Source organism: Monodelphis domestica, chromosome 7, assembly GCF_027887165.1.
Source record: "Monodelphis domestica isolate mMonDom1 chromosome 7, mMonDom1.pri, whole genome shotgun sequence".
NCBI classification, from domain to species: domain Eukaryota; kingdom Metazoa; phylum Chordata; class Mammalia; order Didelphimorphia; family Didelphidae; genus Monodelphis; species Monodelphis domestica.
In genome coordinates, this window is record NC_077233.1 from 273,512,761 (window position 1) to 273,527,309 (window position 14,549).

The 14,549-nt window shown below is 37.7% G+C and overlaps 1 protein-coding gene across 1 annotated transcript in view; it reads left to right on the plus strand.

Annotated features, from left to right (window-relative positions):
- Positions 1-938: 938 nt before the first annotated feature.
- Positions 939-14,549, plus strand: part of FANCC (FA complementation group C) — a 223,763-nt gene continuing 210,152 nt past the window's right edge. The window contains exon 1 of the mRNA XM_007497923.3: positions 939-1,073. The gene's annotated coding sequence lies outside the window, so the exon portion shown is untranslated. The remainder of the gene's footprint in view (positions 1,074-14,549) is intronic.

Consider the following 14,549-nt stretch of genomic DNA (forward strand, 5'->3'; position numbering starts at 1 on the left):
ATGATGTCACATTGAATCCATTCTAGCGAAGTATAAAAGTGCCAGTTTATGTTCTTCTGTCAGCCTCAGGTAATCTCAGGTCTCTTTCACACCAAAATGTGGCATTCTTACAATTTTTCTGTAATCTCTCTAAACGTAACCCTTTAGAAACCACAAAGGATATAACAAGCCAATGTCAAACAGAAACGTATAGAAATACCGTTTCCCATTTATTTAAATGGTTTAAATACAACCGCGAATGGATTTGAACTTGAATATAGCACTATATGGAACAGATTTGAGGGCACAAATGTTTAAATGGACAAAGATGTGGGGCTGACTGGTTTCGCCATACTCAGACAATAACCAGGAGTATTCTTTCTTTTCTTTTTACCACGATTTTAAAGGATGAACTCCATCATGCCCTTATTCCGCTTACATTTTGAATATCCTACTCCAAAGGGGGAACAAAACAGGTACTCTCAAAATCTCCAATGATTCTTTCCTTTCTAATCTTTCCTACCATTTTCTTCCTTATTTCGCTTGCTCCTTGTAACTTAAAACGGACCTCCAAGACTGCTACATTCTCAGTTACAGGCTTTAACAAGTGTGTGGAGGGTGGTCGGTGAGTTTGGCGGCACTCTGGTTTTGAGCAGTCTCACGAGGTAAACTGAGACAGGAAATATCCTGTGTCCTATTCCTTTCCCAAGAGTGAGTGATTGCGAGCTCCTACTGGTTTAGGATGCCTTAGCGGCTTCTTGGTCACCCCTCATCCCGGCTCTCGAATACCCGGACGCGATCGTGAGTCGTTTCCCTCCTTCCTCCGCAACCCTTTTGGGGAGTACAGAGAAACGCCACCAAATTTGGTTACGTCACTTTCCCGCCATCACCGCTGCTACAGCCGTCCGGGTGCAAGCGCCGTGCGCGTACACGCAGCCTACTGGCCGATTCCCCCAGAATCCCCCGCGAGGGCACGAGAATGCGCACGTTAGCGCGGCGGGAAAATTCTAAAGTTAAGGAGGAGGCTCTAGGTGTCGGCTTCCTTTTGATCCCTTCCCCCAAACATCCGGAGCCTCCAGGTAGACGACCACCCGGTAAGCAAGGGAAAGAGGAGGGAAGAACCGGTCTAAAGAAGTGCTATTCTTCTTTCTATCTTCCCTTCCCCCACCACTGACCTTTGGGGAGGCGGGAAGGAAAGAGGTCACGCTCCCAACTTCGCATCCCTACCCTCACACTCCCAGCTACTTGTCCTTGGGAGGGAGAGAAACTAAGAGCCAACAGGAAACTCGCGTTTGGGGCGGGACCAGCCTGAAGAGGGCGTGACTGGCAGGGGAGGGAAGCACTCTCCGTTTTCTCATTGGATCCCAGGGGTGTGAAGGTGGAGCCTTCGTGGCTTTTCCTCTCTGTGGCTTGGACTTCTGTAAAGTGATCTATTTTTCTTTTTCTTGGGTCTTTTAAAAACCCTTCACCTTACAACTATGGCTTCATCCTGTCACCATTAATAACACAACAGTCATATCTCTAGGCTACTGGGGAAAAGATTCCTCCATAGAGCTACACATTAAACAATTATAAATTTAAAATTATTAACTACGTGCAATATTATGTAAATGCCAGTTAAGTGTATATTGTGAAAACCCAAAGGAATTGAAGACTTGAACCTAAGGATTGGCCTAGGAAATATAATTCTATTAAAACAAGCTTATTGAGTGCATGTTCTCCAGGGGTACAAAGATATTTGAAAGACGAAATTGGAACTCATTACTGCAGGGCACCAGCAGGAAGTTCTTTCTCCCTCACCCTCCAGAAAGAGCAGAATTAAGGGGAGTCTGCGGAAATTCACCAGTGATGATTCATCTCTCCAGGTCTCTGCCACAGCAAAATTCCTTGCCAGAACCCACACTGCTGCTGGAGAGCTTCACTAAAATCTTTCATGGTTTTAGCTTGACCTGTGTTAGATTTTAATCCATCTTAATTGTTGTGGCTTGCGGGCAATTTTTTTTGGCCACCCAGCTGCAGCTGATTTTAGTCTTCTAGTGATGTTTCTTTCTTTGAAAACTTTCTTAAAGAAGAAGGAAAGGAGGAGGGTCTAATAGAATATCTGATGTGTTGGGCTCAATTTTATAACTTTGTATGGAAAAATGTACCTTAAGACTATTCATGTAACCTAAACCAAATTGATGTTTCAAAGCATTGTCTCATAAACCTGAGAGGTGTTTATATATACCATAAAGGAAGGAAAGGAGGTCACAAATGTCCCATCTGAAAAATCTAAGCAAGCACTTGAGAACAGTTTTATAATTTGCACTTTTCACATTTGTTTCTCCAAGTTACTGTTAAGATAATTTCCTTGAAAGAAAATGCTGCCTATGTAGTATCTCCTTTGACAAATAAGGGGTCGATATTTTTTAGAGTTAATTATACTTAAATATTTTAAAATATTATGCACAATAGAATTTTCTGTTGCACATTATCGTACCCTACCTACTACCTTGAAAAATACCTTGGCTGTTGAAAAAATGGACCTGATGTTTTTTCCCTGCACTAATAAGTGTTAAACTTGATTCACTGATGGGACTTGTTGCTGTGTAGAACTACGCATACATGTTTTTGAAGAAAAGGAATTCTTAAGCAATTTCAAATTTCAACAAATTGTTCTCATGGGGGCAGCTGGGTACCTCAGTGGAACGAGAGCCAGGCCTAGAGATGAGAGGTCCTGGTTCAAATCTGGCCTCAGACACTTCCCAGCTGTGTGACTCTGGGCAAGTCACTTAACCCCCATTGCCTAGCCCTTACCACTCTTCTGCCTTGGAACCAATACACAGTATTGACTCCAAGATGGAAGGTAAGGGTTTAAAAAGAACAAAAACAAATAGTTCCCAGTACTGATTATACAAATTTAATATTTATGAAAACCAGCTACATGAAAGCAGCCTCGACTAGTACACAACTAGATAATGTAGGTTTCAAAAGGAGCTAGAAAAATATCTTGCATAAAATAGTTACAAATTAAAAGGGGTAAACTCAAGTTAGATTAGGAATCAGCAGAAAATACTCTTGTTAAGTGATTTTTTAGGCTACTATATGTGGATTCTGTATGCTTAGGGAAACTAAATTAATGACTTAGAATAAAGACAAGATAGGTAATTTTCAGTATTTATTGAAGACACTAAGTTGAGAAGAAAAGGTTTTTTTAACTGAGAAAGTTTAAATTAATATAACTGATTCATGAACAGTTTATTAAACATTTATAATTTTTTTATACTCCACAAAAAATTTTATTACTGTCATATCTTGGAAGTGTTCCTGAATTTCTGAAGTTTTTGCTAGTGGACCATAAAAATCTGAAAGTTCCTACCATACTAAAAAGCTTTGTATATAGGCCTGGTAAGTGACTGTCATTTCAGGACCAGCATAGCTAAGTTCATAGAACTCATTATTACAAGATTAGCCACAGTGATTCATGAAACTAGTAGTGGTTATAATATGTAATTTTTGTTAGTAGTTAGAATATTTGTACTGTTGAAATCATAGATATTTATAATTATTAATTTTTTTTACATGGATAAGGTGCAACACAAGCTACTTATCAGTAATTTTACTTTTTTGTTTGTGCCCTCACCGAGGATTTCCTCTGGGAACATCAGAATTTGACTCATGTTCAGTTCTCTACAATAACAAATGAGGACCTTTAATTCTCAGCAGTTACTGAAGCTGCTAACAAGATACTGAAGATAAGACAGACTTTATTTCAGCTGATAAAAACTGAAGAGATCTCAGAGCTAAACTGTCACAGTTAAGGCAACTTTCCTTTCTAACCTAAAGAGTTCCACTTTTCAGGAATTCATAAGCCTAGAAAATTTTCAAACTTCCCTTGAATCCCATTGTCTAGACTAGCAAGGGAAAAACCGTCAAAAATAGGTATTTTTTACTAAATGCCTGTTTTGTGCTTGGCACTGTGCTAAGTGATGGGGATGCAGAGATAAAAGTGAAATAGCTCCTGCTCTCAAGGAGAAAACATTTTAACAGGGGAACAAACGAGATACAGATCCATATTAAAAAAAAATACAAGATAGCATTAGAAGGAAGAGCATTAGTAGCTGTGTGTGGGCGGGATGGAAGAACCCACAAAGGATCTTGTATAAGGTAGTACAGTACTTAATAAGTTGAGGCTTAAAGGAAGTGAGGATTCCAAGAGACTGGAATGAGGAAAGAGTGCATCCCAATGTGAGGTACAGCCCATGCAAAGGTATGTGTAAGAACAGTAAAGACTAAAAAGGTGGGAAGGGACCAGGTTATGACAAGCTTTAATTGTCAAATAGAGTAGTTTATTTTTGGCTCAAGGGTTAATAGAGAGCCATTAGAATTTATTGAGTAGTGAGGTAACATGGTCAGACCTGTATTTTAAGAAAATCACTTTGGCAGCTGAGTGGACCTTAGAGTAGGGAGAGACTTGAGGTTGGGAAACCAAACAGGTTGTTATAGTAGCATGGGGGAAAAGGCTCTTAAGCTAGAATAGTGATGATGTCTATGAATGGAGAAATCACTGGGGAGAGATGTTAGAGACATGGAAATGACAGGATTTGGCCATTGATCGGATATGTGGTGTGACAAAGCACGAGAAGTTCAGAATGACAGGAAGATTTTGAAAAGCACTTAGGATCATTAGAGAGTCAAGTAACAACTCGCAGAGATCTATAAATTCTTCATAATAATACTATTATTCTGGGAATTACTCCCATCCCAGTGGAAAGCACTTGTGGTGCTAACTAGAGAGTTAGCCCCTTTCTCTTGACCCACAGAGTCCATACATGTCACAGTACTAGTGAAGGGCTAGATTGTCTCCTTAAAATCATGTGATTCTTTAAAAAAATGTTTTTCTTATCAATTACATGTAATAATAAATTTCCACATAAGTTTTCTTGAAGTTATATGATCTAAATTGGCTCCCTTCCCCCTCTCCTCCCAAAGCTGGCCAGCAATTCAGTCTGGGTTATATACATGAATTACGAACTTTTTTTCCATATTCATTTTTGTAAGTGAATAATCTTATAAAACTCAAACTCCCAAGCAACAACCCAAGTAAACAAGTGAAAAAGCGTAATCTTTCTCCTGCATTTCTATTCCAACAATTCTTTCTTTAGAGGCAGATAGCATTCTTTGCCATAAGTTCCTTAGAATTGTCCTGGATCGTTGTATTGCTGAGAATAGCTAAGTTTATTACAGTTGACCATTCCACAATACTGCTATTACTATATATAATGTTCTCCTGGTTCTGCTTATTTCACTCAAATTGTGTGATTCTTTTGCTCCTTGACTCTGACTCCTGCTTAGTCCAGGTATTCTTACACTGTTTCCAGGAGTCCATTCCCCATAGTCTTCCTCTGAATCAGGAAGTGCAGGAATTCAGAGCCAAAGAACAATTTGAGAGTTGGAAGGGATCTTATCAACAACTTATACTTACAAGTGGTCATCTAGACTCTTGCTTGAAGATTTTCAAGGAGTGGAAATATGTCACCTCTTGAGGGCAGCCTATTTAAATTTTTTTTGCAGCTAGGTGGTATTGTGCAGTGTCAGACTGGAATTAGGAAGACATCTTCACAAGTTCAGTTGTGTCTTATTTGCTTATTAGCTTATTTTCTGAGTGGCCCATGGCAAATCACTTAACCCTGTTTGCCTCGGTTTATTTATCTGTAAAATAAACTGGAAAAGGAAATGGCAAACCATTCTAGTATCTTTGCCAAGAAAATCCCAAATGGGGTCACTAAGAGTCAGACATGACTGAAAAATAACTGAACAAAACAAAAATTTCATTTTTGGACCTCTCTTTTGTTAATTTTTTTTCTTATGTCAGGCCTATATTTCCCCCTATTCAATTCTAATTGTTGTTCCTAGTACTGGCAAGCTGAACATGGATATTCCCTCTTCCATGTGATAACCCTTTACATTCTCAAATACAGTTTTATTTTCCCTGAGAAATCTTTTCTTCAGGCTTAATAGCCTCAGTTTTGTTAACCAATTCTTCTCTTTCACAGCCCCCCTCCCCCCCCCCCCAAACCAATTATATGATAGTGCACTCAGAATCCTTCATTATCTTGTTTGCCTTCCTCTGGACATTGTCCAATTTGCCATTGTTCTTCTCAACTATGGTGTCCAGATTTGAACATAATACTACAGATGAGCTCTGGTGAGGGAGTCCAAGATCAACTCACCTTTTTTTTTCTTTTTCCTTTTGATCTGCTACATCATATTGCTGATTTATTGTGACCTTGCAATCCACTAAAATCTCTATTTCCTTTTGCAAAATGCTGTGTCCAAACATGTCTTTTCCTTCATTTTAACTTTTGAAGATGACTTTTTTTGTATACCTATATGAATAGGTCCTTAGGGTTTTCCTTATTAAATTTCATTTAATTCGATTTCTAAACCCAGTGCTCTAGTTTGTCAAGATCCTTTTGGATACCACACTTTGTCATTCATTGGCTTAGTTATTTGTCTCCACTTTGTATCAGTTGCAAACTTTTTGGATGTTCCATGTTTATGCCTTTATTTAAATATTTGATAAAAGTTAAATATCTCTGAGCCAAACAGATTCCTGACTCACTGCATTGGAAACTTGCCATGTAGTCATCGAACCATTAAAGACTAGGTCATCTAACTAATATTGAATTGTTCTCATTGTGGCCCACAGCTATTCAACTTCTCCACAAGAATAATGGCATAATTTATGAAAAACTTTTGCAAAATCTGGGTTAACTATAACAGTAATGTTAAACTCATAGAAATGGATCCCTATTGCATATTGACTTAGAAAACCACAAATTAACATTATTTTAAAAAATATATTTACTTTGTTGAACATTTCCCATTTACATTTTAATCTGGTTTGAGCCATACTTGGGTTTGAGGTATCACCTCTGTGATCTATGTCTCTTCATTTGCTAGTTTAGTAAATAGGGTAATCTGCCATAAACTTCCTATTTTGGTAATGATTGCTTTTCTTTCTGGATTTTAGTTGTCTCTAAGGATCTCTTCTGGAATTTTTTACAAGAATTGAAGTCAGGCTCGTTGGCCACTAGTTTGTAGACTTTTTTCTTAAAAAATTGTGCCATTTTCCCCTTCTCTAGGCTTGTCATGCTTTGACTTCTATGAACTTTTAAGAATTCCTGACAGCTGTTCTGCAGCCCCTTATCAATTCTTTCATTGTCCAAGGATGTAGCTCATCTGGATCAGATGACTTACATTCATGAAGAGCAACTAGGTGCCACTTAAGGTGGACATTAACTTCCTCTTAGTCAGCCTTTTTTTTAAAAAAAAAAATCATGTCTAGTTATTTATTCTAGCATTGGCTATTTTCTTTGTCAGAGAAAACAAACCAAATAAGAATGGAGCAGCTGTACCTTCCCTATTCCCAGGTGTCATCACCCTGTTTGCCCCAGGCAGAGGATCTGTCCCTTCTGTGAGTCACCTTTTTTTCCTAGTAGTAATTTTTAAAAACCTGGTTGTCCTTAGTTTCCTTTACCAACCCTCAGCTTTTTCTGAATTTTTGTGGTTCTGATACTATTATTTTAGGACTTTCTCTTATATTCATTCTTTGTTTCCTAACTTTACCAGCAGGTTCTTTTTTTACTCCCTTTTTATACTCTATTTTGTATCTGTTTTGTCCCTATCTTTTGCCCCATGGACAGATCGTATATAACTCTTGTCTTGTGTCCCATGTTTCTCAGATTGGTGAGTCCCTCTCATGGTCCACCGAATGTGGTCTGGCAGCAGCTAAGCTTCACTCTACAATTTAGTCATCTTGTTACCATTACTTTTTGCTGCTCTGCGCCCCAGTTATTCCTACTTCTTGCCTCCTTTCCATCTCTGGAACCCTAATCAAATCAATACTGCTATTGCTGTTAGAATGAGTGTCAGTATACTTTCATATAGCCATTTGCCATCTCTGTGACTTTTCTAAACAAAGACTTCCATCCCTAGACACCACTCCCTTATATATGTTTTCTCCCCTCAATAGAATATCAACATACAGAAGGAAGAGACTATTTCATTTTTATATTTGTATCCTTCCTAAAATCTAAGTAGATTAATGAGTTCTTTGTATACCTAATTTTACTCTTGCAAATCCCATTTTTTTCCTCATTGGAATTGTTAACACTCTAATGTTTTTGTCATTGATCTCATTACTTCCCTATGTTCCCTTTGAACTCCTTGAAATCCACTTCTCTAAAATCTGTGTTGCATTTCATACGGTGCTTAGATTTCTCTGTTAAAATTCTAGGAAGGAGTGGTCACTTACTCCAGGATTTCTATCTTTCTACCTCAGTAACTAGTTCTTCCCTGTTAATGACATCAGATTCCTAATAGAATTTCCCCTTGCTGGGGAAAAGGCTTTCTCTCCCTTTAATGAATGAAATTGTCATTTAAGGCAATCGATCAATCAGTCAATAATCACTTGTTAAGTGCCTAGTAGATGGCAGACTCTTTGCTAAGAAATGAGGCAAAAAGAGGCTAAGGACAATTCCTGCCCCTAAGGAGTTTATAATCTAATGGGTCATCATTATTAGCTGGGACAAGGAGGTTTGATCCAGGAGCTCTACTGCTTAGATCTATTCATCTGCCATTTTTTCCTTGAATACAAACAAGGTTACTTGCTGTTCATAATGCCCTGGTGCAAATTGTTCCTGGGAAGAACTTTCTTCCTTCTAGGGAATAAGCTTCTGTGTGTTCCCGTATTCCAGAATGCTACCTTCTCCACTGTTCCTCCCGCCTTGCTTCCCTCTTTTCCTCTTCTCAGTTTCCTGTCTTTAGCCAAGCCTCAAGTATATAGCTGAGTTTGAATAAGTCATGAATCATCATGGGGTAATAAATTTTCATGTCCCCAAAGAGTTAACTTTATCTAGGGAATTTCACTTTATTAAGGCGATAATCTCAATTCTAGAACAAAGGCTTCATGATGAGGACAGTGAAAACTATACCTTATGTATGGAGACATCACTGGTGACTGAATAAAGGACTCCTGGGGCCCAGGACAACGTATAGTCAAACACCCTCTACATTTTGAGGTAACTTTTTTATAAAGTCATAGGTCTGGAAGGCCATTTCAAAGAATTTTAAACCAGTTGGAAAGGACCTGAACAAAACTTCCTTTCTATTTTCTATATTTAACAAGTTTTTTATCTAGCCTTTGCTTGAAAATCTAAGATAGCCTGTTCCATTTTTGGATAACTCTCATTTCTAGGAATTTTTTCCCCCTGGTCTAAATTTGTCTCATTGAAATTTATACTCTTCCTTTCCAGTTATATTATCTTGGGCCAAGTAGATCAAGTATAATCTCTGTTCAGCATGTGAGTCTTTTACATAGTTGAAGACATCTGGTCTTCCAAGTTTTCTCTGAGCTCATTTTCCCCAGTTGTTTCAGAAGATACTTATTCAGCTGATTCATATGATCTTGAGGCTTAAAAAGAAAAACAAAAAAAATTAGTTATTTTTCTTTGGACAACTGATAAGGTTTCCAATATGTCATCATCTTTCCTAAAATGTGAACAAAATTGAACATGTGTGTGGCTTTGATTAGGGCAGAGCATAGCAGTAGTATCAACTCTGTAATCCTAGGTATTTTGTCCATTCTCCTAGCTACAAACAAGTTACATGTAAAACTATTATATGCCAATGCATATGTATTGCATACAACACATACTAAAGTATTATTTGAGTTAGTAATCAATTTTAAGAATTCTTGGGCAGTCGAACTTCTTGTCCTTTCTTTATAGTACATTATAAGTAGCTTTATTATTGAAATCAGAAAATCAGTGTTTGAGTCCTTGTGCTGATGATTCCTAGCCATGTAACCTTAAGCAAGCCATTCAGTTTCCCTACACTTTGATTTTTTCATTAGTAAACTTGGGAGAATAGTTTCACTGCCTACCTCATAGTCTTTGAAATCGAAGTATCTTGTAAAACTTAAAATACTTTAATAGTTCACATTTAAGTGTGAGGTTTTTAATTAAAAGAAGCTAAAGTTCACACAGAATTTGTTTTTAAAATTTAGCATATTGTTCTTCAATATGTCATACGCATTTTCTATTTCCTTTAATGACTTTCATTTTGGTATATTTCTTTTTTAACATTCAATTTTATTTTCAGTTCCAAATTCCTATCCATTCCCCAACCCATTGAGAAGGCAGGAAATACAAAATCATTATACATATGAAGTCATGCAAACATTTTTGTGTTGACCATGTTCTGGGGGAAAAAGAAAGAAAAATACGCTCCACTCTGCATTATGAGTCCATCAGTTTTCTCTGTGGAAGTGGATATAATTTTATATTATGAAAGCTTTGGAGTAATGGTAGGGCATTATATTGATCAGAGTTAAGTTTTTCTCAGTTGATTGATCATCTTTATAATAGTGGTGTTACTATGTAGGTTATTTTCCTAGTTTTCATCACTTAACTTTGATCTTTCTGAAACCATCTTCTTCATCATTTCTTGTAGCATAGTTTTGTCCCATCACTTGTTCAGCCATTCCCCAATTGATGGACATCCCCTAATTTCAATTCTTTGCCACCACAAAAGAAGCTACTGTAAATATTTTTGTACATAATTGGCCCTTTTCCTCTTTCTTTGATCTCAGGGTCTACATTTCATAGCGATATGTCTGGTCAAAGTGTATACCCAGTTTTATAGCCCTTTTGGTTCTCCAAAATGTTCTCCGGAGTGCTTGAATTAGTTCATAGGTTCACCAATAGGGCATTAGTGTACATATTTTCCACATCCTCTCAAGTATTTTTCATTTCCCTTTTCTGTCATGTTATATTAAAATAGCATTAGTGTTATAATTAGGATTCTCTGGAGACAAGATAGTAATTTTATAGTTGTTAAATAGCAAAAGGCAGGACAGAGAAAGAGAAGCATGAGCCTCAGGCCAGTCACCTTTTCTGTGGGCAGACTGAATCAACCCCAAGCCAGATCTCGTACCCTCCTGAGCCCTGGGTTCCAGGGAACTTCTCATCTTCTCCTTTAATTTATGCTCTTCTTGATGTCCCTTTTCTGAAATTCCCTGATTGAAGGACTTAGACCACAATCGGGATAAGAGGTGGGTATTCTGGATGCCAGGAATAACCACATGGTGTTTAGAATGGCCACATAGTGCCCATGTGGTGTTTCTCTACATGGCTCTGCCTCAATCATTTAATTACTTTACCACTCGAGACTTTTTTATAGATAAACAAAGAACTTGTCTCCACCTGCCTTAGCCTGGGGGCGGGGCAGGGGAAACCAATTCATAGCATCATGTTTTAAGTTCCAAGTTTATTTGCTTTAAAATTAAAAGATTGTTTTTGGGGCCAAGAAGGGATAACAAATTAAGATGAACTGTCTACATTCCCCCTTCTGATTCATTGGGACACATATTAGTTTCCTTAATGATTCATTCTATATATGATATCTAGGTAGTACACATTTCACAGAGGGTCTATGCATGAATATTGCTTAACATATAGACACATTGACAAGGAGATATTTGGGTCATTTCCCTTTTTGGCACAGAGTTATAAAATCAAAATAAAATAGGAGCACATAGGAATGCCTGAAGGGGATGGGTAACCCAACCCCCACCGTTCAGTTCCTTGCACCCACTTAAAGTCTCCTAATGTAGTATCTGATTTCTGGAGACATCTTCTATTGCTGGCATCTTCTTAGGCTGTCTAGAATATGATTGTCCTTACAGCATTTTCAGCATATCTGCTTTTCTGGTCCAGGTCAATGGGAGGATCTTTCCCTAAAATTACTTTAAAAATAGATCTTAATGCAAGGAATGTTCTACCAATGGGGGGTGGGAGGGGGAACACCAGGAAAATCCTATCAATCGTTGCCAAACAGTTGCTTTCCTAACCTTTCCTTGAGACAGCTCTCCTCACCTTATCACTGACATATGTTACTGTCATGACGGCTGTTGGCATCCATGATCATCAGTTTATTAGTATTCCCTTATTATAGCTAGAATCAGACTCAAGCAGCATCAGTTATAGTCACATGAGGTTTAATCACAAACGGCAGGTTTAAGAGTCTAAACTTTGGGGTATACAGTGTTATCAAGGGCTCTTAAATATTGTAAGCTGATCCTTTAATACCAACTAGCAAATATAATTCTAAGAACTCAAATCAGAAAAATCATTCTTGAAACTAACAAAAGAAAAGAATTTTAAATAATTTCCCAAACTCTATTTAACAGTGTAACAGTCAAACATATTTCAGAGAAACAATGATTCCTGAAAAGTGAAATCTACTAGATATCTTTACATGGCCATGATTCTCAGTGCACATATACACATTTTTTTTCTCCAAGTAAAAGCTTGACATAGACTTTAGTACAACTAAAGCAAAATCTGAAAAGGATAGTGATCCCTAAAATTAAAAAGACCCAATTTGGCCATAGTTATTAACCAAGTGGTACCTTGTAGTCAAGAAAGATTCTACCATGCTCTATCAGATGTCACATGGGTCTCTTGTGATTTGCTAATTGTCATTCATAATTCTTTGGAACTCATGGACGTTTGTAACACTTTCTCCATATTAAAGAACAACCAAATGGATTAATAAGAACACAGGCATCTCCTGAAGCACCTATAAACATGTCCAGAGCTAAATGGTTTTATTGTTTTTACAAGGAGTCAGTCTTCAATAGCTTTAGAAATTTGGGAAATTACTTGGACCATATCCTGAAGCCAATTTCTCAACCCTACAGAGGTATTCTTAATAGAATGTAATACTGACATTATCCCAAAAGTGTATATAGCAGTTGAGAAAAATCTCTACTACAGAGAAGTAACCACTGATTTAGTCCTAGATCTCTTTCTCTGTGCATGACATCAAATACCCAGATTCCTAGCTGTTGACTTTTTCACCAGGCCAATAAAATAATAATTTATTGGCACTGGTAAGATAACATAGCCTAAACTACAAATCTCATACCACCCTCGGGGAAGGAAGAGTATGCTGAGTAGTTTCAGGCATAGAATTCTCCTATGGTCATCAAATCCAATGGGAAGTCTGCCCTTTTCTGTGATGAAGCAGTAACTGGTGTGAAGAATAAGTTTTTATACAACTCATTCTTTATCCTATTAAGGCACATTTTAATTAGAGATAAAAAAGGAATAGAATAGTCAAAGGTAGATAAATGGTTAGTGGGAGAGGGGAAATCCAATATCTGAAAATTACTTTGGAGAATATGTTAAAATCAACTGAGATTTGAGAGTCTCTGTGAGTCTCTCAGAGATAATGATAGCAGTTGTGATCAGGTAGATGGACTGCACCTATCACGACTGATGTGGAAGCAAAAGAGGCAAATGGCTTATTTGAGAATATATGACCCTCATAAGGTGAAAGTCATGGCAAAGTCTCATTCATATGTACTGAAATTATTGCCCATGATAAAACTGAGCTCCGATGGAGCTGGTGACAGACACAGCATCCTTGAGGCTCAATGGCCTTGCTTTGGTGTAAAATATAACCTATTTGGCTATTGGCCGTAATTATAGTATTATCCTTAGTTCAATCATTAGAGGAGGGAACAAAAGAGGAAAATATAGTATGGAATAATGCTGAGGAAAAAATAGCATCAATTAAAGCAGCATTTAAACTGAAAACTGAAATTAGGTTACCTATAAATCCCTAATCACAAAAGGATATGAATGAAAATAAAAATGCAACCTCCAAAATTTATGAGAATTTTAAGATAATACTGTGGTCGTTGACTTAAAAATATTATAGCTCAAGCCAAATGACTTTTAGTAATTTTACTTTTAGTAGTTTTATTTACTAAAAAGGTAGGAGTAAAAGTAGAGAAATATAAAAGAGGGTAGAGAAGATGTCTAGCATATCACCTTAAATGTTGTTCCGGTCCCCGGGTCAGCCCAGGGGGACTTGTTAATCCTCAGCTGGCGAACCCAGTGGTGAAATAAACAGGGGTTCCATTCACATGGCCTCCTCCAAGAGGGGTAGGCCTCTCTGGAACTAATCTCTCCAGAAGCCAGGAAAGGAGGGTCAGCTTTTCACTCACCTAAGCCAAAGTTCCAAAGGAGAAGATCCAGGAGTAGTCTTACCAGAAGCAGTCTAAGAGCCAGAGTCTCAGATTTAAGTTATAGCTCCAAGCCACAGTCGAGTCCAAGATCCTCCAATCCAAAAATTAAGGAAGAAGACCTCTTGAACAGGAAGCTCATTACCTTTTTAGTCCTTTTTTACGTCCCTTCCTGTCACTTCCTCCATTTTATGGGGACCAATTGCAGTCTTTAAATTTGTTTAGCACTGCCCAGGGGGTGGTTTCTGAGTTGACACCCACTTTAGCAAGTGGCTTACAAACCTTCCCTAAGTTAAGTAGGGATGTCTATGCTTTTGGTTGATTAAATTTAAAAGTAGGCAAAAGGAGAGTCAATCCCATCTTCACACCATGGTTCTAAGCATTGAACCTCTCAGAACTCAGTCTCCTGGGTCTATGTAGGAACCAGATAATTCAACACCATCCTAATCTCTTTGGACTTGAGGAGGCACAATTTCCATGAAAAAGGCCT